The sequence below is a fragment of the Pan paniscus genome, chromosome 11 (genome assembly GCF_029289425.2).
Source record: "Pan paniscus chromosome 11, NHGRI_mPanPan1-v2.0_pri, whole genome shotgun sequence".
NCBI classification, from domain to species: domain Eukaryota; kingdom Metazoa; phylum Chordata; class Mammalia; order Primates; family Hominidae; genus Pan; species Pan paniscus.
In genome coordinates this window covers 14,649,804-14,672,952 of record NC_073260.2, presented here as the reverse complement: position 1 = coordinate 14,672,952, position 23,149 = coordinate 14,649,804, and the positions used below count along the sequence as shown (strand labels likewise).

Below are 23,149 nucleotides of genomic sequence, written 5' to 3'. Positions count from 1 at the left end.
TTATTGTTACGTTGTAAGCTGAACTAGCCCATTTTTTTCATTGACTATCATTTTACTTACTAAACAAATTGTGGTTATTCACACTTGGGTATCTGATGGATATTTTCTTGAAAATGAACAAAGTGAGTATGTCACTTCAAGGAAAACAAGTGACAGTATTTGTTGCCAATGATAACATTTGAGCTTTTTTTTTTTTTTTTTTGAGATGGAGTCTCACTCTGTCACCCAGGCTGGAGTGCAATGGTATGGTCTCGGCTCACTGCAACCTCCACCTTCCGGGTTCAGGCGATTCTCCTGCCTCAGCCTCCTGAGTAGCTGGGACTACAGGTGCATGCCACCACACCTAGCTAATTTTTGTATTTTTAGTAGAGACAGGTTTTCGTCATGTTGGTCAGGCTGGTCTTGAACTACTGACCTCGTGATCTGCCCACCTCGGTCTCCCAAAGTGCTGGGATTACAGGCGTGAGCCACCACACTCAGCCCAACATTTGAGCTTTTAAGCCAAAATTAGAATTTTGGGATATTTTTATCTGTCACTGTGAGCTTCACAGGTTCCAAATATTTAAAGATGTATCTGATGAGTTCAATGATATTTACAAACTTAATTTTTTGATATTATGAAATGTGTCAATATTTAGAAAATCCGCATAACTCAGTGAACAAGTATTTTCCAAATGACCAATGTATGATGTCACAAAATCATGCTTGGGTAAAAGATCCATGAAAAATGCAAGATAGACAAATGAATTTTAATAAAATCGAATATGAAAAGTTCATTGATACAGTTTCTGATTCCATACCGCAACTAACCTTTGTTTTTTTGTTTTGTTTTGTTTTTTGTTTTGTTTTGAGAGGGAGTTTTGCTCTTGTCGCCCAGGCTGGAGTGCAATGACATGATCTTGGCTCACTGCAACCTCCACCTCCTTGGTTCAAGCGATTCTCCTGCCTCAGCCTCCCGAGTAGCTGGGACTACAGGCACCCACCACCATGCCCGGCTAATTTTTTCTTTTTGTATTTTTAGTAGAGACAGGGTTTCACCATGTCGGCCAGGCTGGTCTCGAACTCCTGACCTCAGATGATCCACCCACCTCGGCCTCCCAAAGTGCTGGGAATACAGGCATCAGCCATTGCGCCTGGCCGCAACTAACCTTAAAACTACCAAGTATTAAGATCTAGTACGGTATCAAAAGAAGAATATGCAAAATTGTCTGAACTATTAAAAAATCTTTTATATATTTACGTAAAACCAGAATTTCTTCATATACTTTAACCCAAACAGTATATTGTAACAGATACATGCAGATATGAGAATTCAGCTATCCTTTATGAAGTCAGACATTAAAGAGATCTGCAAAAATGTAAAACAATGTCATTCTTCTCACCAATTTTTTAAAAAATAGCTATTTTTACAGCTTTATTTTAAAATGTTACTTATGTTAATATATAATGGTTTATCATTTTTATTTAATCTTTAAATGAATTAAAATACTTTTAAGTTTCTCTGTTTAATTTCTAGAAAGTAGCTATAGCCCATATAAATAAAAGCTCTTGGGAATCTCAATGATTTTTATGAATGTAAGGGGGTCACTGGGACCAGAAAGTTTGAAAAACATTGCTCTATGGACAATGATTCTTTCTTTGTTTGGCAAGAGATCTTAGGGGTCCTGATTCTGTTTGGTTTGGGCTGGTATAATTTTTTATGAAAAAGTATGGAAATTGAAGTAACATATAGCACAGTCAAGACTTGAATCCAAGGACTGGCACGGTGGCTCACGCCTGTAATCCCAGCATTCTGGGAAGCTAAGGTGGGAGGATCGCTTGAGTCCAGGAGCTCAAGACCAGCCTAGGCAACACAATGAGACCCTATCTCTGCAAAAAATTTAAAAATTAGACATGGTGGTACATACTTGCGATCCCAGTAACTTGGGAAGCTGAGGTGGGAGGATCACTTGAGCTCAGGAGGTTGAGGCTGCAGTGAGCTGGGATCACGCCACTGCACTCCAGCCTGGGGCATAGAGTGAGACCCTCCAAGACAGAAAAGAAAAGAAAGGAAGGGAAAGGGAAAGGGAAAAGGAAAAGGAAAAGGAAAAGACAAGACAAAACAAGACTTGAATTTGGATCTCCTGACTTCAATTTTATGTTCTTTCTACACCACAATTCCTCTGCTTACTAAGATGATAATTTAGAAACCCCTCGTTCCATTCTTTACAGTAAGCTGGAAGTTTGGTCAAGTAATTACAATAATAGTAACAAATTTGAATATTATATGCCAGGTGTTTTTCATTCCTGCTCTCACTTAATTCTCACCACTCTGATATAAATACAATTGCTGCTGGGTGTGGTGGCTCATGCCTGTAATCCCAGCACTTTGGGAGGCCAAGGCAGGTGGATCACCTGAGGTCAGGAGTTCAAGACCAGCCTGGTCAACATGGTGAAATCCCATCTCTACTAAAGATACAACAATTATCTGGGCATGGTAGCACCACCTGTAATTCCAACTACTCAGGAGGCTGAGGCAGGAGAATCACTTGAACCCAGGAGGTGGAGGTTGCAGTGAGCCAAGATCGCACCATTGCACTCCAGCTTGGGCAACAAGAGTGAAACTCCATCTCAAAAATAAAAAAATATAAATAAATACAATTACTTACTAACCTTCATTTTACAGATGAAAACCTGAGGTTAAACCACTTGCCAAAAGTCACACGGCTACTAAATGGCAGAACCAGGATTTGAAAACAGTACTTCTAATAGATGTATTAGCAAAAAAGTCTCACAACTGCCAATCAAAACATTTGTGTGGATACTAGCAAAATGGCATTTTTGGAAATAGAGCACCTGTGACTCTTGCCCAGTGTGCCTTCAAATATAGACAGAACAAAACACTAGCCTCAAGTATCGCCATACAAATTTAGTTCTACACAGACAACAGCAAGAAAACAAGCAAATAGGGAGATGTGCTAGGTATGACCAAGCTGCCTCTCTTCCTTACCCATCCAGCATCTCTACCATCACCCACTAAAAAGGAGTGACAGAAGTCAAGGATGAAGGATGCATCACCAACAGCCGGGACAGTGAAAACTCTTGGCAGGTGTTCTCTAAGCTCTAACTCCCTGCCTATGCAAACTAAACCCCAAGCCAAGTCCTCTTGGCTTTATCACACTGAGTGTTCACAAGAGCCATCATTAGTGTCCAAGCTCCACTTTTTCCAGGCTGATGACATGTGTCAGCCCTTGATTCCTGGTGCCACTCTTGCCTGTCAACTCAGGAAAGGCTTCTGTAATGCCTTTGGCTTTTCTGAAATACCTTCAAGACACAAGGCAGCAGCTGACACCAACTCTCTCCTGAGGATGGACACTTGGCCAGGAGCCCAAGCTGAAGTGGATTAGGAGGTTCTTGATCTTTATTAAAATCATTCCTACCTTCTCACTGGCAATTAAAATAAATTCCTCCCCAGAGAGCAGCCAGGGGTTCCTCGAGCCTCTTCCATCCAGTGGTAGTCATCTTTGATTAAAGAAAAGCGGTAAAGTGTAGCAGCAGCTGATAAATGTCAGACCCTGGAGGACCATCACAGAGTTTAGATCACTTTACAGCTATTTCTCATTTCATACCATGGATGGATTTTAACCCAACACCACTCAGTACTGCTTACTTAGTTAAATGCTTCAGGAAAGCCTCCCAAATCCAAGTCAATGGTCCATTTACAATAGTTTTGGGTGCATCCCTGAGGCTAAGATGTTTGACTCATCAGGCAGATTTTGACTTGAAGGCTATCATCTATCTTGCAGATGGCCAATAGGAAACTTCTGCAAAAAAAAAAAAAAAAAAATTCCTTTTCATGATGAAGAGACAGAGTGGTATAATTATGATAAACACACATACATGTAGTCAAAGATTTCAATTCTGACCCTGCTGTGTGACTTAGAATCTTCATTTCCCTTCTAAATCTGTTTCTTCATCTGTTAAATTAAGATATTTAGCCTAAATAAGAGATTCCCAAATGTCCACTTTTTAAATTACTGCACCAGAATAATATGAACGTTTTTGAAAAATACAGAATTTACTCCTAGAAAAGCTGATTTACTAAGTCTGGGATGATGCCTAGGAATCTGCACTTTTAGCAGGCTACATTTCCCATCGCTACCACTTTTTCTGGGAGGAGTTGGGGGAGACAGGGTCTCACTCCGTCGCCCAGGCTGGAGTGCAGTTGCACAAGCACGGCTCACTGCAGCCTTGACCAAGTCTTGGGCTCAAGCCAATATTGCCACCTCAGCCTCCTATGTAGCTAGAACTACTGGCAGACATCACAATGCCGGGCTAATTTTTTCAATTTTTAGTAGAGATGGGGTCTCCTTATGTTGCCCTGGCTGGTCTCAAACTCCTGGGCCCAAGTGATCCTCTCGCTGTGGACTCCCAAAGTACTGAGATTACAGGTGTAAGCCACTGTGCCCAGCCTACACTTTTAATTCTGATGCAAAGTCAGGTTTGGAAACCATGAGACTAAATGACCTCTAACACTCCTGATAGTCTGAAAGTTATAAAATTGTAGGTTGAAACTTATTTTCTATTTATTCAACCCAGAATTTTTTCCCCATTCATGATTAGCATTCCCACTCAAACGTCAGCATTGTCAATTTCAGGTTAGCAATGGAGAGCTAAGTCCAAAAACAATAAACCAAGTATCAATAGTTTGCCCAAACTAGTACAGTATTATTTCATTTATGAAAGTATGAGGTAGATCTAAGCATAGCTTTTCTACAGAACACACATTTTTAAATAAAAGTGTTAAGACATCATATTTTGGAAAAACTCAACTATCTGCTGGAAATAACCAAGAAAGGCAACATTAAAAAGCATTTTCCCTGTTATAACTCAGAATAGTTATGAAATGAATATGTCTACTTACCAATAACTTACAAAGCCTTAACACAAATCTATACTCTACCTGAGGCAATAATAAACTTTCTAAGAACAGAGCTCAAGTTTTTAAAGTATAAATTACTATAAGATTAAAATTAACCCAATAAACAAAAATAAGTCAGAGGAAGAAATAGTCTTATATCACTGATACATCATCTGCGCTTCATAATTGTAAAAAAGGAAAGATTGAGTTCTTTGGTAACTGTTCTTGTTTATTTCATTAACTGGTTGTTGCAAAACACACGCCTATTGGCTTTAAAGAACTTTTAAAATCTCGGCCAACACTTTTCACACACTACAATACAAACCAAGATTCTCTCCAGTTCATTCTTCAATTTCCATGAATATCACCTACTGCATGATTTTGGTTCCTATTGCTTTTACAGCTTTATATTCCCAACTTATTATTTCAGCTTAACTTGAACAATAATCGCTGGTAGAGTAACTCAGAAGAGTTTTTCACTGATTACAAATATCCTGATTTACCATGAAAAAAAACGAGTCCTGCTTCCTGTGGGTTTGCAAAATAATCTAAAATAGTAATACCTCAAACATGTGAAGTCACTGCAACGAGGGGATGGAGAAATGATGTGCTTCTTTAAAAGTCTTTTTTTTTTTTTTTTTTGTGACAGGGTCACTCTGTGTTCCCCAGGCTGGAGTGCAGTGGCACAAACACGGCTGACTGCAGCCTCAACCTCCTGGGTTCAACTGATCCTCCTGCCTCAGCCTCCTGAGTAGCTGGAGCCACAGGCACACACCGCCACGCTCAGCTAATTTTTTATTTTTTGTAGAGATGGGGTTCTTGCCATGTTGCCCAGGCTGGTCTTGAAATCCTGGGCTCAAGCAATACCTCCCTCCTCGGCCACCTAAAGTGCTGGGATTACAGGCATGAGCCACTGTGCCAGGCCAAGATATTTTGAAAGGCTTTGAAGTATGTGTCCCATTTGAAGAGAAATACTGCCCTAGCACTAGGCCAATTTGCTATCTCAGTTACTTGGCCTGTCCACATCCTTTTTTTTTTTTTTTCTTTCCTTTTAAGAGATCAGGTCAGGTCACACTCTGTCACTCAGGCTAGAGTGAAGTGGCGGCACAATTAGAGCTCACTGTAGCCTCAAACTCCTGAACTCAAGCAATCCTCCACCTCAGCCTCCTAAATAGCTGGGACTACAGGCACGTGCCACCACAGCCAGCTATTTATTTATTTATTTATTTATTTATTTATTTACTTTTTGGTAGAGACAAGGTCTTGCTATGTTGCCCAGGCTGGTCTCAAACTCCTGGCCTCAAGTGATACCCCTATCTCATCTCCCAAAGTGCTGGCATTATACATCAGCCACCATGCCCCCAACATCCCAAACAGCTAAAGTAACCTGATATAAAGTTGCCATGTAAAATTTTAAAATGTTCCAAGCTACTGAGTTTAAATTTCTAATTCTACCTCTCAACTCCTTGGTAAAATCTTAGGCAGACTAAATATAAGAATGACCATTATCCCATATACAACTTAACCTTTGAGATTCTCTTTTTTTCTCCTTCCTAACACTCAAGTAAACACTCTAGATTCAGCAGGCTCCTTTATGACCAGTACCTTAAAACAACACATTATTTTGGCCTAACTTAAAACCAGAATTAGTAGTCAAAGTGCTGGGATCAGATGCAAACCAAATGGTTGCTGGGAAAGTGGGGGCAGATGGGAAACTTGCAAAATAAGATAGCTAAATGCATTCAAATATTTGTATAACTTCTCATTTGACAATTTCTTTTACAAGAGGATCTGTTCCAAGACTCCCAGCAGACGCCTGAAACTTCGAATAGTACACAACTCCATATATATTATGTTTCTGCCTATACATACATACCTATGGTAAAGTTTAATTTATAAATTAGGCACAGTAAGACAGTAACAATAACTGATAATAAAATGGAACAATTAAAACAATATGGTATAAGTTGGCTGGGCACAGTGGCTCATGCCTGGAATCTCACCACTTTGGGAGGCCTAGGTGGGAGGACTGTTTGACGCATGGAGTTTGAGACCAGCCTGGGGAACATAGTGAGACCCTGTCTGTACAAAAAAAAATTTCTAAATCAGCCAGGCATGGTGGCATGCACCTGCAGTTCTAGCTACTCAGGAGGCTGAGGCGGGAGGATTACTTGAGCCCAGGAGTTTCAGGATACAGTGAGCTGTGACTGCACCACTGCACTTCAGCCTGGGCAACACAGCAAGAGACCCTGTCTTTAAAAAAAAAAAAAAAAAGTTATGTGAATGTGGTCTCTCTCTCAGAATATCTTATTGTACCATACTCACCTATTTTTGAAAGTAACTGAAACCACAGAAAGCGAAAACGCATATAATGAGGGACTACTATAATTGTGTAAGCACAGAGTTACCAATTAATGGTTGGTATCTGCAATTAGTACAGAACTTGGTGAAGTCTAAATAATTACTTTTCCTGGAACCATTGCTACTGGGTTATACATTATGCTTCAGGGAAAGGTGATGGCAAGAGTATTCACTGCTACTGGCCAAGTAGCCACTCGTAACAAGATGGAGATCAAAGCTTCCAAAAAAAGCAACATTGTATCAGTGACAAGACTAGATTGAGAAATCCTGCTCTATAGCTATGGTCAGAATTTCTTAATCTGAAGTTCACAGACAAACCCACCAAGGAGGTGATAAATGAGTTCTTGGATTCCATAATTGAAACTGCTTTCAAAATGTGTTTATGTACATGTATTTAGGGAGAGAATCCATAGCGGATTTTTAAATATTATCATCTAATTTAATTAGATAGGGAGAGTTTTAAATAATGTTATCTAATTTAATCCTCACAATCAATGAAGAAGGTACTAATATTCTCATTTTATAGACTCAGGAAACTAAAACGTTATGGGAAATGAAAACCTTACCAAAAAAGTGGTAGAGCATTAATTCCAAATATGTCCTTAAAACACATATATGTAAACATACAATACAACAGCTAGTCAGAGACTGTTTTAACTATAAAAGAACAGGTTTTTTATTAGCATATATGGCCTGGAAGCCAAATACTGGGGAAAACAAGCAATTTTATTTATTAACATAGAAATAATAGTTGTAAATTATTTTAACAACTTAAATACCTTTAAAATAACATATAAATCTCCATTTTATAGATAAGGAAGCAAAGAAATGGAGAGGTTAAGTAATTTGTCAAAGATCACATAGCTAGTAAAATTCAAAGTCACGATTCTGGCTCCAAAATCTGCTCTTTACTATGCTGTAAATACTGCTTCTCCAAACATTTAATACATGAAATTTTTTAACTATGGTCATTTTAAAGGGAAAAAAGCAAGAAGGCCAAAGAATCATCCAATTTGGAAAAGCTTATTATAATAAGGTATTTCATTTATTCTATTCTCGCACATATGAAACAAAAGCAATGGGAGACAAGAGAAGCAATTACATTTGCATGCTTTTTCAGATACATAACCTTATTGGATTTTCATGGCTGTGTGTGCAGGAAGGGCAAGTGCTATTTGTCTCACATTTTAAAGATGAGTTAACTGACACTCTGAGACGTTAATCTCACTACTCACCATTACCTAAACATTTCTGCCTCTAAGATTTCCTGTGCATGGTTTTCCATTGGAATTAGCCCCCTTTCTCTGGCTAGTAAAAATTCAACTAACCTTTTAAAGCTCAAACCAGGTTAACCTACTTAGATATACCTTTCCTGGCATTTGTAGGCAGAATTAACCCCTCTTTTCTCTGTTCTCCCTTAATATAGTTCACACCAATCCACCAGGCATCCTCTTTGTCATCAGTTATACTTACGTGTAGCTCCCTAGTCAGATAGTGGGCTCCAGGATGGCAAGGGTTTTATATACAGGAAAAACAATCCCTAGGATTCTACTGCCGAATCAGTAAAAGGATGAATCAGAAAACTAGCACAGTTTGGCAAAAAGAAACATGAATTCACACTGACATGCTGTTGTTATCTTCATAACTTAAGAATTTATCCTGAAGGCTAGCAGCATTACCCCCAAACACTTATAGTGATGCTTCCTGCATGGTGCTTGGGAAACGCCTAGGCAGACGGCACCTGAGACGATGACTCCTCTTCTATTAGCTACTAATCACTCAATTTTGGTATATGTGCTGCTGAAGCAAACATGCTACTAATCATCCAGATACATTGTTTTATTGAGTTTATGCTTATTTCTTCCAAGTATATCAAGAAGTCCCAGGAAGACTATGAAAACATTTACATCCCCATGTTGGAGACATGTGGGTTTCAATATTTCATGGTTTCTCTGGAATATTGGAAACCACCAATATTTCGTGGTTTCTCTGGAAAAGAAAGGAGGTATGTGAAATGAAGGAATGGCATGGTGAGTTCTAACAAACTCAAAACCAATCTAAATCAAGAGTTAAATAGTTGGATTGGCTTGTTAAATGTCAGCCTATAATTTTTTTTTTTAAGAGACAGATTCTCACTCTGTCACCCAGGCTGGAGTGCAGTGGTGGATCACAGCTCACTGTAACCTCAAACTCTTGGGCTTAAGGAATCCTCCCTCCTCAGCCTCCGAAAGTGCTGGGATTACATGTGCCACCCTGCCTGGTCGCTCTTAACTAATTTAACCCTTAACTTTTTTTAACCCTTAGACTTTATCCTTGCACTGAGTATATAAACCCCTTAGCCAAACTCACTTAAAAAACCCAAATGTGTGCTCAAACTTGCTTGATGATAAAAACTAAAGAACTTAAAGGAATGAGGATGATGAAGGCCATTATGCCATGATACACAATTATTTCAAATACAGTGGGCAACACCCCATGTCATTCCAGAAACCTACCTTTCTGTAGTTTTCCAAGTCTGTGAAAAGCATTCTTTTTAGAAAGCTATGAATTTAAGGAATAATATTTTGTAAGCATCTAAAGGTTTGGTGAAGTCAAAATCAGTATTTTTTTTAAAGTCTAAATATTTATCCAAATAGTATAAGGCTTGACATCGCTTTATATTATTGGACCAAGAGGAAGACTTTTTAAAATAAACCCATTAAAAAGTTTTAAACATATTACACAGTTACAGTTGCCTGATTTTTTGTGTGTGTATACAATTTACTGTCATAACACTGAAAACTCAACAAAGCTGGCTAATGCAGAGTTTTGATAGAGGGTGAATTAAACTGATGTAGAAGGTAAACAGTTCACATTCAAACCTAAATCTCAGTGGTTGATATTTTTTCTTTTAACGTGTACCATTTGGCTGCTTTAAAAATGAATTTGAGACCAGTCAGCCTTTAGTATTTAAACCTAAAGCAAATAGTAATAACTATCCCCAATTAGAGATTAACTTCAATTCAGCAGGCAGTTCTGTAAGCCCTTTTCCTATTAAGTATTCCTAGATCTGTCCCATTGTAAATCACATATTCTGAAGATTCATATTATTAATTCATTTTTCAAATTTTTCATCACAGACATTCAACAGAATCAAAAATAACCACTATGTCCTATAATGTACTGGTATCATTTCAGCCAGAACAAATGACATCTGACATTTTAGTTACACTCTGTGTTCTCAACTAAGAAGAAATGCAAGCTTTACATTAGGTGGTGGGTTTTTGGTTTATTTTTTGCTTTTTCAATATGGAAAATAGCTTGTGGACTATCACTCACACCTCTGTGGTAACTTAGTAATGCAGGATCTCAGCAAAGGAGATCATCAATCATGGAGGTCGAGGTTTTTCATCTTCCCCTATGACCTCACCTATAGACCTACCTGCTATTATTATAGGCAAACAAGTAGAAGAAATTTACATGTTTGACTTTGGCTCTGCAGTGATGGGTCTACTCCTAGATATCAACAGTAAGTTCTGTAGTAGACAAGAGAAGCAGTATGATGAGTGAGCACTGGAAACATGAAGTCCAGTATTCAAATTCTGGCTTATAACCTTGGCTCCTGGCAATGTAACTTTAGGCAAATCACTTCAAGTTTTTTCATCAGGAAAATGTGGGTTGTTGAGAATTTAATGAGATAAAATATACAAATCCTAGCATATAGCAGATCCCCAATATACGTTAATTTCTTACCCTTGTTCTTTAACAATTAATAATACTACTGCAAAATCAGGTATTTTACATTTTTAGAATCACAAAATAATACCATTCAAAGACATTTTCTCAGACATTCGAGTCTGCTTGTACAAATTACTGCACAGTCTATCCCACAGTTCATTAGTTCTCTGCTGCACACAAATTGATTTTATAATTTAAATACTCTCGACTTGAAACCCAGAGAGGAATGTAAGAGCATCCATCAGCAGTGGTCTCACTGCTCACTGGTTCTTGGGATGTGGATGGGAGAATGAAGAAGGGCTATCAGGCCAGCCTTCAGAGGACTCCAAGGAACATTCAACGCTGTCGGTGAGTTTGGGATTTGAAAAAACCACTGACCGTTGACTGTACCTTGGGGTCCTTACAGACGACACTACATTTCCTGAAGCAAAAGAGCAAGCTGTACCTTCACATGTCACATGAGTTCACCAGAAATGGTCCTGCAATCCCCCAAATGTGGTCCAGTGAATTTTATTCCTACTGCTCACTGTTCCTTGCTTTCTGTTGTGTGTTTTATTATTATTTGTTTGTTTTTACAAAAAAAGTGTTTCATTTCAACAAGGTAAGGAGCGGTCCATGATGATATCTAATGTACCTACATGTCTCCTAGATATGCACCATTCTGGTGAGAAACAGGACGTAGCAAGTAAAAATTTATTAAAAATACGTATTTTGTTTTGGAATAAAATCCAGTTAAATAATTACTCCCATTTCTCCCACATCCTCTCAAAATTTTTAATTAGGGGCAAGGGGAGGATTTAATAAGCAAAAATAGCACAAAATTATCCAATTGTGACAGTTCTTATCACATTTCACTTTGAATTATAGTTAATATGGTTAATTTTTGATATCCCAGTTAGAGCATGAGCTATTGCCTTACTAGTGCCCACATATCCCCACATATGCTTATTTAAATGTTCGCTAAATTCAAGCAAAAACTTAGCCCTGGAGTCAGTCAGATCTGGGATGAATCTTGGCTCAAGCCCTTAACTAGTTGTTTGACCCCCTAAGCAAGTGTCTCAGTTTTCTCACATATAAAACAGAGGCTAAGAGTACCTATCACGGAGTTTTGAGACTCAATGAGATAATATATAAGGTGCTTTGTACCATTACTAGCCCACAGCAAATGCTCAATATATGTAAGCTGTTATTATTAAACTCCAACATAATCTGCTAATTTACCTCAAAAAAGCACTCATACTTCTTGGTTCAAAACAAAGAGGAAAAGCAGGTCCCTCAGCTGTGGTTTACAGGTACTAATATGCAAGCACTGCCTGTGTGGCGCAGTGCTACCTGTGAGGTTCTCCAAGCACTCCTTCCTTCTCTGAACCACAGCTTCCTCATCTGCAATAACCTCCCAGCTCCAATGTCAATGTTATGGATACCTGTGTGGGCCCTCAATCATGCAGATGGCTGGTTACTAAGGGAGAAGCCAGACACACAGACTTCAAAGAACTGAGATGGAAAAGAAGAGCCAGGAGTCAGCCAGGGAGGGCAAAGGCAACCCCACCAACTGAAAACACTGATGGCTGCACTCAACATTCATTGCTGTCGGTGGGTTTGAGTCTGAATCAACTCACTGATCGATGAATGCAAACTGCGGACCAAACAACCCAAAGGAAGCAAAAGCATGTGCAGAGAGTCGCCTGAGTGCAGCAGCTACTGCTGTGAGTGGGAGCTGCTACTGTTTCCAAAACACTAGCTAAAGCTTTTCTTGTTCTCCTTGGTTCTAACATGGAGTAAGTTCTCTAAATTCCTAGTACTTTTCTCCTTTTTCAATAGTCTAGATTTAAGGAAATGATATTTTATAGGAAGAATTAAATACATATTTGGATATCACATCACATTTTAAAAATCAGTACATTCAGAATTTCTAAACGGAATCATATGCTTATTATTTAGAAATTCAAATACAAAAATATACAAAGTAAAAATTGAAAATCCCTTCAATCATCATCTGCAATCCATTTCCTCAGAGGAAAACATGTATAATTATAATAAACTTATTGATATTAAGATAATAAATGTCACAACTAGAATTTATTTTATATCCTTGAAGACCTTTATCCATACATACACAGATAAATAGCTGTAATTTTGCATGTTTTGGGGGGAGAGTGGCTTAGACAAAAATAAGCTCATTTTTACCTATTGTTCTATAATCTATTTTGTTATTCAGCTATATATCATAGACTTCCACAACAGTCTTTTATGTACTCGTCATTCTTTTAAATGGCTATATAGTATGCCTTAATATGAATGTTCTGGTTATTATTCAGATGTACATCAATATTCTCTTTTGACAAAAACTATGAGGCTCATTCATTCTAACCTTTGCAAACCATGTCCCTCAAACAGGAAAAATACCTAAGTGAGATAGAAGATGTACATTTTTCTTAACAAAAAATTTAAATGTAGTATCAACTCTCTAAATCCTGTAACATGAGATAAGCCACTAAATCCCATGCTAAAGAAAGAAAAACAAGGCCCTTGGTCATGAATAATTTATCATACACTTAAGTCTAAGAAGAAGCAGATTCTCATAGCAAAAGTCAAATAAGACAGTAAGAGAAGAGTCTTGTCAAATTAGTCTTGACAATTAAGCAAGCCTTAATTTGACAAGGCTTTCCTGTCAAATTAGGAAGGAGAAGTGATGGGGTAATGAGACAAGAACCAGAAAGAGAAATCAAAGCCAAAAGAAAAATCTAAAGAAAACGATGAGAGTTCAGAGAAAATATCAGGTTCAAGCCAGTGTTTCCCAAACTTCTTGTACACCAGAATCATCTAGAGCTGCTTTTAAAATGGCAAATTCCTGAGCCCTACTCTAGACGAGGTGATTTTGGGTCACTGGAAGCTGGAAGCAAAGTAAATAAAGTTCACTAGCTTAACATCGGCTTCCTGCCCCCATCCCACCACCACATTTCATGTCATCCACTTTTCAACTATTGCCCAACCTTTTGTGTCACCACCTGAAATCGCCACTATTCTGCTGAGTGCAGACAGGTAGAGTCACACTTGTGCTGCTTTTAAGTATCTCCAGACTACATAAAATTTGGCACCATGTTTGGTGGCCAAATATACATCAAATTGTGTCTGATGTTTTATGGAAATGAATGGATTTGGATTTATGCTATCTAAAAAACTAAAACCTACCCAAAGAAATTACCAAAAGGTTTTTTTGTGTGTGTTTTTCTTTCGTTTGTTTGTTTTTTTGAGACAGAGTCTTTCTTGCTCTGTTTCCCAGGCTGTAGTAGTGATGCGATCTCGGCTCACTGCAACCTCTGCTTCCTGGGTTCAAGTGATTCTCGTGCCTCAGCCTCTCAAGTAGCTGGCCCGCCACCACACCCAGTCAATTTTTGTGTTTTTAGAAGAGATGTGTTTTTAGTAGAACCATGTTGGCCAGGCTGGTCTCAGACTCCTGACCTCAAGTGATCCGCCCGCCTCGGCCGCCCAAATTGCTGGGATTATAGGCATGAGTCACCGCGCCCGGCCCCAGGGGGTCTTTATAGAAGAGTTTTTTGTGAGACTGGTAGACACACAGAAGGTACTCCATGCAGTCTTGTTTTTCAAGATGCTGTGCATTCTAGGCATTTATTTTTAACCAATTATTTCCAAAATTTCTGAAAACATTAGAAAAGAATGTCTGACACGTACTTTGAAAAATGTACACTTGAACAAGCATGCTATTTATTTACAGACTATTACACAGTCTTTAAATATGCCAATGAAACAATTATATATTTCATTAACCCAAATCCAAGTTTTCTCTTGGATAAAACTAAGTACTACAAGAAGGGAGACAATTATGTAAGTTAAAGGGTGTTTTCTGCAGATGGGCCTCAAAAGAAATACCTGTAACAGAAAAATTACATGGCATGTATAGGGGACAGGAAGAGAATAGTCCAGAGACTGTATTAGGGAGTCATAAGGAATGGCACTGAAAAGGTAAAAGGACATATTACAGAAGGACTTGTGAGCAAGGCGCAAAGTCAATTAGTCCAACAGAGAGCCATTTTAAATGCTAAACTCAGCAAGGAGACAATGAAAGCAAGACTGGGAAGAGTCACTAAGCAGATGAAGTGAGGGGAAGAAAAGAGAAAAAAGAACTTTCTTGCACAAGTTAGCAGGGGTAGAACTGAGTCAACAGGAATGGAATGAAAGGAAAGGTTATCTCAAAAAGGCATACTTTGGCTTTTGTTTTTCAAAATAAAAGCCTACTGGCTGACCCCCTTCCATCATTCTGTTCGGTGTATAGCCTCACAGATATTTCAAGATACTTAAAATGCATGTATTTATACTTAGAGAAAATAACACCACAAATTATACATAATGTTCTCTAGCTCTTTTTTTTTTTTTTTTTTGAGATGGAGTCTTGCTCTGTCACCCAGACTGGAGTGCAGTGGTGTGATCTCGGCTCACTGCAACCTCTGCCTCCTGGGTTCAACTGATCCTCTCACCTCAGCCTCCAAAGTAGCTGGAACAACAGGCACTCACCACCACGCCTGGCTAATTTTTGTATTTCTAGTAGAGATGTGGTTTTGACATGTTGGCCAAGCTGTCTCGAATTCCTGACCTCAAGTGATCCGCCCACCTCAGCCTCCCAAGTAGCTGGGACCACAGGCACGTACCACCGTGCCTGGATAATTTTTTGTATTTTTAGTAGAGACAGGATTTTGCCATATGGCCCAGGCTGGTCTCAAACTCCTGACCTCAAGTGATCCACCCGCCTCAGCCTCCCAAAGTGTTGGGATTATAGGCGTGAGCCACCGCACCCGGCCTGAAATCTTTCTTCACTTAAAATATTGTGGCCATCTTTCCATATCGATATATCAGAACCACCTTCCAAAGAACTGGCTCAAACAGAAAAGAAAGCAAAGAGTCAAGAATGATGCCAAACTTTCCTGACTAGATTAGGAGCCTGGAGTGTACTAAGAAAGAAATGGGCAATTTCACAATGGAAGAAAGAGGATTCCACTTTTGGAACAGATATCAGAACAAGGAATGCACATTTATGATTCATAAGCATGGATCTGAGAAAGAATGATCTAAGTGCAGAAAGAAAAAGGTAACGAATACTTATTGGACACCTAGCGTATACCTGGACTGCAACAGGAGCCAGGAGACATGGAAGAAACAAAAGTATATAACGTAAAAGGCAGAACTAATTCTAACGAACAAATAGCTAATTGCAAGTGTGAAGAGCTCTGCAGAAGATAAAAGTAAGGTACTATGAGAGCAAATAATAGGAGGGACCAATCCAGTCTTGGTGGTAAGAAGGGTCAGGGAACTTCCTTGAGGAAGTGATGTATAAGTAAAGACTTCAAGGGTATGTGTAACTACCTTGGTGAAATAGAGTAAGCATTCCAAGCATAGAGAACGGATGGTATGTTGTGTAGGCCAAAGAAGCAGTGTTTTTACAAAACAGAAATTGTGACTAAAGCACATAAAAAGATGGTGAAAAAGTCATGAGACAAGGCCAGAAAAGAAAGTAGGATTTAAAAAAAAAAAAAAAAAAGATTACTAATAGTTTTGGAAAGAACAATTTTTGCGTTCTAGTCATTGTGGAAATAGATTTCTGGAAAGGTAGTGATGAAGAGCTTGGGCTAAATGAGGGTAAAAATCTCAGCTGTTACTTAGCAACTATATGAACTTGAGCAAATTACTTAACCTTTAAATCTGTGTCATCTGTAAAAGGAGATACAACAATAGTATTTGCTTCACAGGGCTGCTTGAAGATTAAGAATACATGTAAAGAATTTCACACAAGATCTGACACACAAAATATTAAGATCTTAGTGTATGTGCATGTGTTGTGTGTGTGTTTTGTAAGCGCTGCCAAGCATGACTGGCTGATAGGAGACAAAAAGCAGACAGGAAGTTCAAACAGACTAGAAGCAAAGACGTTAACAACTGTGATCTCAAAGTTGTAGAATTATAGGTAATTTTTATGTTTATTATTTATACTCTTATAGATCTTCCAAGTATTTACCAATAAGCATAAACTATTTCAACAATTAAGAAAAAGTTAATTTTAAATCATGTCTTTCTACTCTGGTTTCTCTTCAGATCATATAAATCTTTCGCCTTTTAAATCATGTATTAAAAAAAAGAAAAAAGAAAAACAAAGATGTCTTTTAGATGCAGAATCTACCTACATTTGGCTGAAAATCAGATGGAAGAATCCACAGAGGAAAGGAAGGAAAGGCGAACTGTCCTGTGGAAAGCACAGCTGCAGGGATAGTAGAAAGTAACAGGCTCTCGATCCGTGGGAGGTGGTCACTTTGGAGGACAGATAAGTCATCCTCAGAGAACGAACACAATGAAGGAAATTCCAGCCTACTCATGTTCTCCTCTCAGGCTGTACCTCAACAAGATCCAACTGGACTTTGTGATCTCATAACCTGTCAAGGGGCCTGGCATGGAGTAGATAATAAATTTTTTTTTAATCAAATGAATTTTTAACTTTTTTTATCAAACGAATTTTCTTGTAATTTCTAGCACAATTATATTTATAACTTAGGAAGTAATCTGCTCCTTGAACCAAGCACAGGATACCTTCAGCCATCTATCTGTCCCACACATTACAGTTTCAGCCTATATATAATTTTAATAGCTACCAAATATCAGGATAAAATTATCCTGGCTATACTTGCCACAGAACCCATGAACTTACACTGTAGCCCAACTTCCCTTCCTGTTCTTCAGACTAAATCTACTGAAAAACACACAACCAATCAAAATCGTATGCCCTTTTCTCTCCTCTTCCCAGTAAGTAGTTGGGGCAAAAAACGGTAGGTATAGAAGAAATCGCTTGAAATACAAGAGTCAGAAAATCTGAATTTAAGTTCAGCTAAGTTCAGCTCTGCCCTGATTATGTATTCGTGGTCAAGCCAGTCACCCTGTTTAAGTCTTACTTCTCTGTAAAAGGACGACTAAATATACCCCCTCCATCTCAGATGTGAAAAAGCGCTCTGCAAACAGCACAAGGTATAGGCCAAAGTATCCTAGTCTCTGATGGTGCTGCTCCACAGGTACAGACAAGTAGTTCAGACAAGATCCTCTCACTACCCAAACTCTTGCCTACTTGTCAACCAGCAGTATATGTGTGCAAGATGTCTGGATAAAGTTAACCCATAACCCAGGGTTAAAAGAAGGCCTTTTCTGCATGTAAGTGTCATCAGACTGGATGGGAAATATCATTCACTCTAGGTCCATCAGTATCAACTCCAAACACTTGAGTCACCTCCCAAACAAGAAGTTGCTATTATACTCTGTAGTGGGGTAGGACACAGGGTAAGGCTTTGGGATTATAAGCTTCCAAGGTGAAGAATAATGACATAGCAAATAATCAGTGGGGCCCCATCTGATCAATGAACTTAAATCATTTTGTCAAGACGTCCCTTCCTTTTCCTGCTTCCAGCCAATCTTAAATATTTCTTTAAACAGCTTTGTTTAGGTATAATTCACATGCAATTAAATTCACCTGTTGTAAGTGTATAATTCAATGACTTTTATTCATTCATTTATAGACTTGTGCAAGCATCACCAAAATCTAATTTCGAACCTTTGCATCACCCATAAAACTCCCTTTGTTCCTGTTTCCACTCCAACTTAGCCCCCAGACAACCACTGATCTGTCTCTATACATTTGACTTCTCTGGACATTTTGTTTTGGTTTTTGTTTTGAGACAGTCTTGCTCTTCTTCCAGTCTTCGCCCAGACTGGAGTGCAGTGGTATGATCTCAGTTCACTGCAACCTCTACCTCCCGGGTTCAAGTGATTCTCATGCCTCAGTCACCTGAGTAGCTTTGATTACAGGCATGCGCCACCACACCCGCCTTTTTTTTAGTAGAGATGGAGTTTCGCCATGTTGGCCTGGCTGGTCTCAAACTCCTGGCCTCAAGTAATCTGCCCACCTAAGCCTCCCAAAGTGCTAGGATTACAGGTGTGAGTCACCACGCCCAGCCTCTGGACATTTCATATAGCAGAAATCATATAACATGTACTCGCTTGAGTTTGGCTTTTTTTTTGAAATGGGGTCTCACTCTGTCACCCAGGCTGGAGTGCAGTGGCGTGATCTTGGCTCACTGCAACCTCCGTCTCCCAGGTTCAAGTGATTCTCCCACCTCAGCCTCTAGAGTAGCTGGGACTACAGGCATGCACCACCATGCCCGGCTAATTTTTGCATTTTTTTAAATTTTTTAATTTTTATTTTTTTAGTAAAGATGGGGTTTCACCATGTTGGCAAGGCTGGTCTCGAACTGCTGACCTCAAGTGATCCACCTGCCTCAGCCTCCCAAAGTGCTGGGATTACAGACATGAGCCACCACGCCCAGTGGAGTTTGGCTTTTTTCATTTATTATGAGTTTTAGGTTTATCCATGTTGTAGCATGTACTGGTAATTCATTCCTTTTTATTGTTGAATAAATAAATATTGTTGATAGTATTGCATTATATAGGTATTCCACATTTTGTTTATCCATTCACCAGCTGCTGGATATTTGAATTGTTTCCAGGTTTGGGCTATTAATGAACATTTATAATAATGCTATCAATAAACATTTACATAGCCTTTTTTTTTTTTTTTTTTTTTTTTTTTGAGACAAGTTCTCGCCCTGTGGCTCAGGCTGGAGTGCAATGGTGCAATCTCAGCTCACTGCAACCTCTACCTCCCAGGCTCAAGCGATTCTCCTGTGTCAGCCTCCTGAGTAGCAAGGATTACAGGCACATGCCAACGCACCCAGCTAATTTTTGTATTTTTAGTAGAGAAGGGGTTTCTCCATGTTGGCCAGGCGGGTCTCAAACTCCTGACCTCAGGTGACCCACCCGCCTTGGCCTCCCAAAGTGCTGAGATTACAGGCATGAGCCACCGCACCTGGCCTACACACAGTCTTTGTATGGACATAAGTTTTTAATTCTCTTGGATATCCAGGAGTGGAATTGCTGGATCATATGGTAAGTTTAACTTTTTAATGAACTGCCAAACTGATTTCCAACTGATTTACATTACCATTGTAACACGCAAGATTTCTAGTTTCTACACATCCTAACACTTTCTAGAACATTTTGACAGTCTTTTCAATTACAGCTATTCCTGAGGGTGTACAGTGGACATTCCAATTTTAATTTGCATCTCCCTAATGACTAATTTAGAGCACCTTTGCATGTGATGAAATGTTCTTTTACCCATGCTTTCATATTTTTAATTTTTATTGTAGTAAAATATACATAAAATTTACCATTTTAATCACTTAAGTATATAATTCAATGGCATTAAATTCACAATGCTGTGCAACCAGCATCACTATCCATTTCCAGAACATTTTCATAATCCTAAACAAGAACTCTGTACCCATTAAACAATAACTACTTATCCTCCATTTCCCCTAGCAACTTGTTTACTTTTTGCCTCAATGAATTTTGCCTATTCTAGGAATCTCACATAAGTGGAATCATTATATTTTTTGTTAATTTCTAAAAATTGAGTTGTCTTCTTATTGAGTTGTAAGAGTTCTTTACGTATTTTAGATGCAACTCCTTTATCAGATTTTTTTTTCTTTTGAGTCGGAGTTTCGCTCTTGTTGCCCAGGCTGCAATGCAGTGGCACAATCTCGGCTCACTGCAACCTCCGCCTCCCGGGTTCATGCGATTCTCCTGCTTCAGCCTCCCGAGTAGCTGGGATTACAGGCGCCTGCCACCACGCCCAGCTAGTTTTTTGTATTTTTAGTAGAGATGGGGTTTCACTATGTTGGCCAGGCTGGTTTTGAACTCCTGGCCTCAAGTAATCCACCCATCTCGGCCTCCCAAAGTGCTAGGATTACAGGTGTGAGCCACCGCACCCGGCCTTTACCAGATATTTAATTTGCAAATATATTCCCACAATCTGAAGTTTTCCCATTTTCTTAATAACGTATTTTGAAATGCAAAAGTTTTACATTTTAATGAAGCCAATTCATCAATGAATTTCTTTTATGGCTTGTGCCACTGGTGTCACATCTAAGAGGTCTTTGCCTAACCCAAGGTCACAAAGATATGCTTGATACATTTGGTAGTTTTAGCTCTTACATTTAGGTGTATGGTGCACTCTGAGTTACTTTTTGTGTCTAGTGTAAAATAGGGTCTGAGATAAATTTTTGGCATGTAGATATCCACTTTTCCCAGCATCATTTCTGGGAAAAAACTGTGATTTCCTCCACTGAATTGCCTTGGTATCTTGGTCAAAAATCAAAGGACCACATACATAAGGATTTATGACTGAATTCTCAATTCAGTTCCAGTGCCTATCCTTACAGCAATTATCACTGATACAGTTTGGATGTCTGTTCCCTCCAAATCATGTTGAAATGTGACCCTCAATGTTGGAGGTGGGGCCTAATGGGAGGTAGTTGGGTCATGAGGGTAGATCCCTCATGAATGGCTTGGTGCCCTCCCCTCAGTAATGAGTTCTTGTTTTATTAGTTCACACAACAGCTGGTTGTTTACAGAGCCTGGCACCTCCTCCTCTCTTGCTCTTTCTCTTGCCATGTGATGTGCCTTTCCCCCCTCATCTTCTGCCATGAGTAAAAGCTTCCTGCGGCCTCATCAGAAGCCAACAAAATGTTGGTACCATACCTTGTCTCCAGAACCATAAGTCAAATAAACCTCTTCATAAATTACCCAGTCTCAGGCATTCCCTTAGAGCAATGCAAAACAGAATTTTGCCTATTCTAGGAATAGGCAATTTTTTTTTTTTCTCCTGAGACGGAGTCTCATTCTGTCACCCAGGCTGGAGTGCAGTAGTACAGTCTCAGTTCACTGCACTCCACCTCCTGGGCTCAAGCGATTCTCCTGCCTCAGCCTCCTGAGTAGCTGAAATTACAGACAAACACAAACATGCCCAACTAATTTTTGTATTCTTAGTAGAAACAGGGTTTCACCATGTTGGTCAAGCTGGTCTCGAACTCCTGACCTCAACTGATCTGCCCACCTCAGCCTCCCAAAGTGCTGAGATTACAGGCGTGAGCCACCTCACTCGGCCAACAATTTTGTTCCCTTTCCACACTTAGAATGTCATCCCATTGCCTTCAGGCATCCATTGCTTTTGATGAGAAGTCAGCCACAAAGCCTATTGTTTTTCCTCATCTATAATGGATCATTTTTTTTCTCGTTGCTTTCAAGATTTTCTCCTTGTCCTTATCTTTCCACATTTTGACTCTGATGTGTGTTTATCATACTTGGCATTTATTAGGCTTCTTAAATCTGTAGATTAATGTTTATCATCAGATTCAGAAAGTTTTTGCCATTATTTCTTCTAATATTTTCCTGCCCCTTTCTCTCATTCTTCTCCTCCCATGAGTCTCATTACATACGCACTTGATGTCCCACAGATCTCAGAGGTTCTGTTCCTTTTTCCTCAATCTTTTTTCTCTGTTCTTCATATTGAATATTTTTAATTGATCTATCTACAAGTTCACCAATTCTTTCATCACCTCAAACTGGCTGCTGAGTCCCTACTTTTCATTTTAGTTATACTTTTCAACTCCAGTCCAGTGCTTCCATTTTTATTTTCTTAGAATTTCTCTATTGAAATTCTCTATGTACTAGATCACTGTCATCACACTTCCTCTTTTAATTCTTTAAAAGTGGTTCCCTTTATTTCTCTGGAATATCTGTAATAGTTGCATTGAAGTCTTATGTGTGCTAGATCCAACATTTAGGATCACTCAGAGACAGTTTCTACTGTTTGTTTTTTTTCTTTCCTTAGTATGGGTCAAACTTTGTTTCTCTACATGTCTTTTAATTTTTGTTGTGATACTAAACATTTAAAACAATGTGCTTTTGGCAACTCTGGATTCTGACTTTTCCCCCACTAAGGTTGGTGGTGATGATGAGTTGTTTTTTGTTTGTTTACTAACTTTCCTGCACTAAACCACCAAGTCTGTCTCCTCTGCAATGTGTAGTTCCTGATGGCTCCGGTTTTTCCCCCCACCTTTTTATTTTGAAGCCTGACTTGCAGGAGATACCCCTCTAACTGTATAGCTTCCTACTCCATTAAAGATTAGTCAGAGATGGTAATCAACCACCTTGAGCTCTTTCACTACCTGCTGATGCAACTATGGTCAGGATAAGGGGAGCACACTCACACTTCAGGCC

At 39.0% G+C, this 23,149-nt stretch overlaps 1 protein-coding gene and 1 non-coding gene across 8 annotated transcripts in view; one reads left to right on the top strand and one right to left on the bottom strand.

The window, feature by feature from the left end:
* NR6A1 (nuclear receptor subfamily 6 group A member 1) overlaps window positions 1-23,149 on the bottom strand; it is a 254,041-nt gene that overhangs the window by 165,219 nt on the left and 65,673 nt on the right. The gene's annotated exons all lie outside the window — the stretch shown is intronic.
* On the top strand, window positions 11,272-11,381 carry MIR181A-2 (microRNA mir-181a-2). Its single transcript, NR_106571.1, has one exon. It is a non-coding gene; the product is annotated as a microRNA mir-181a-2 (primary transcript).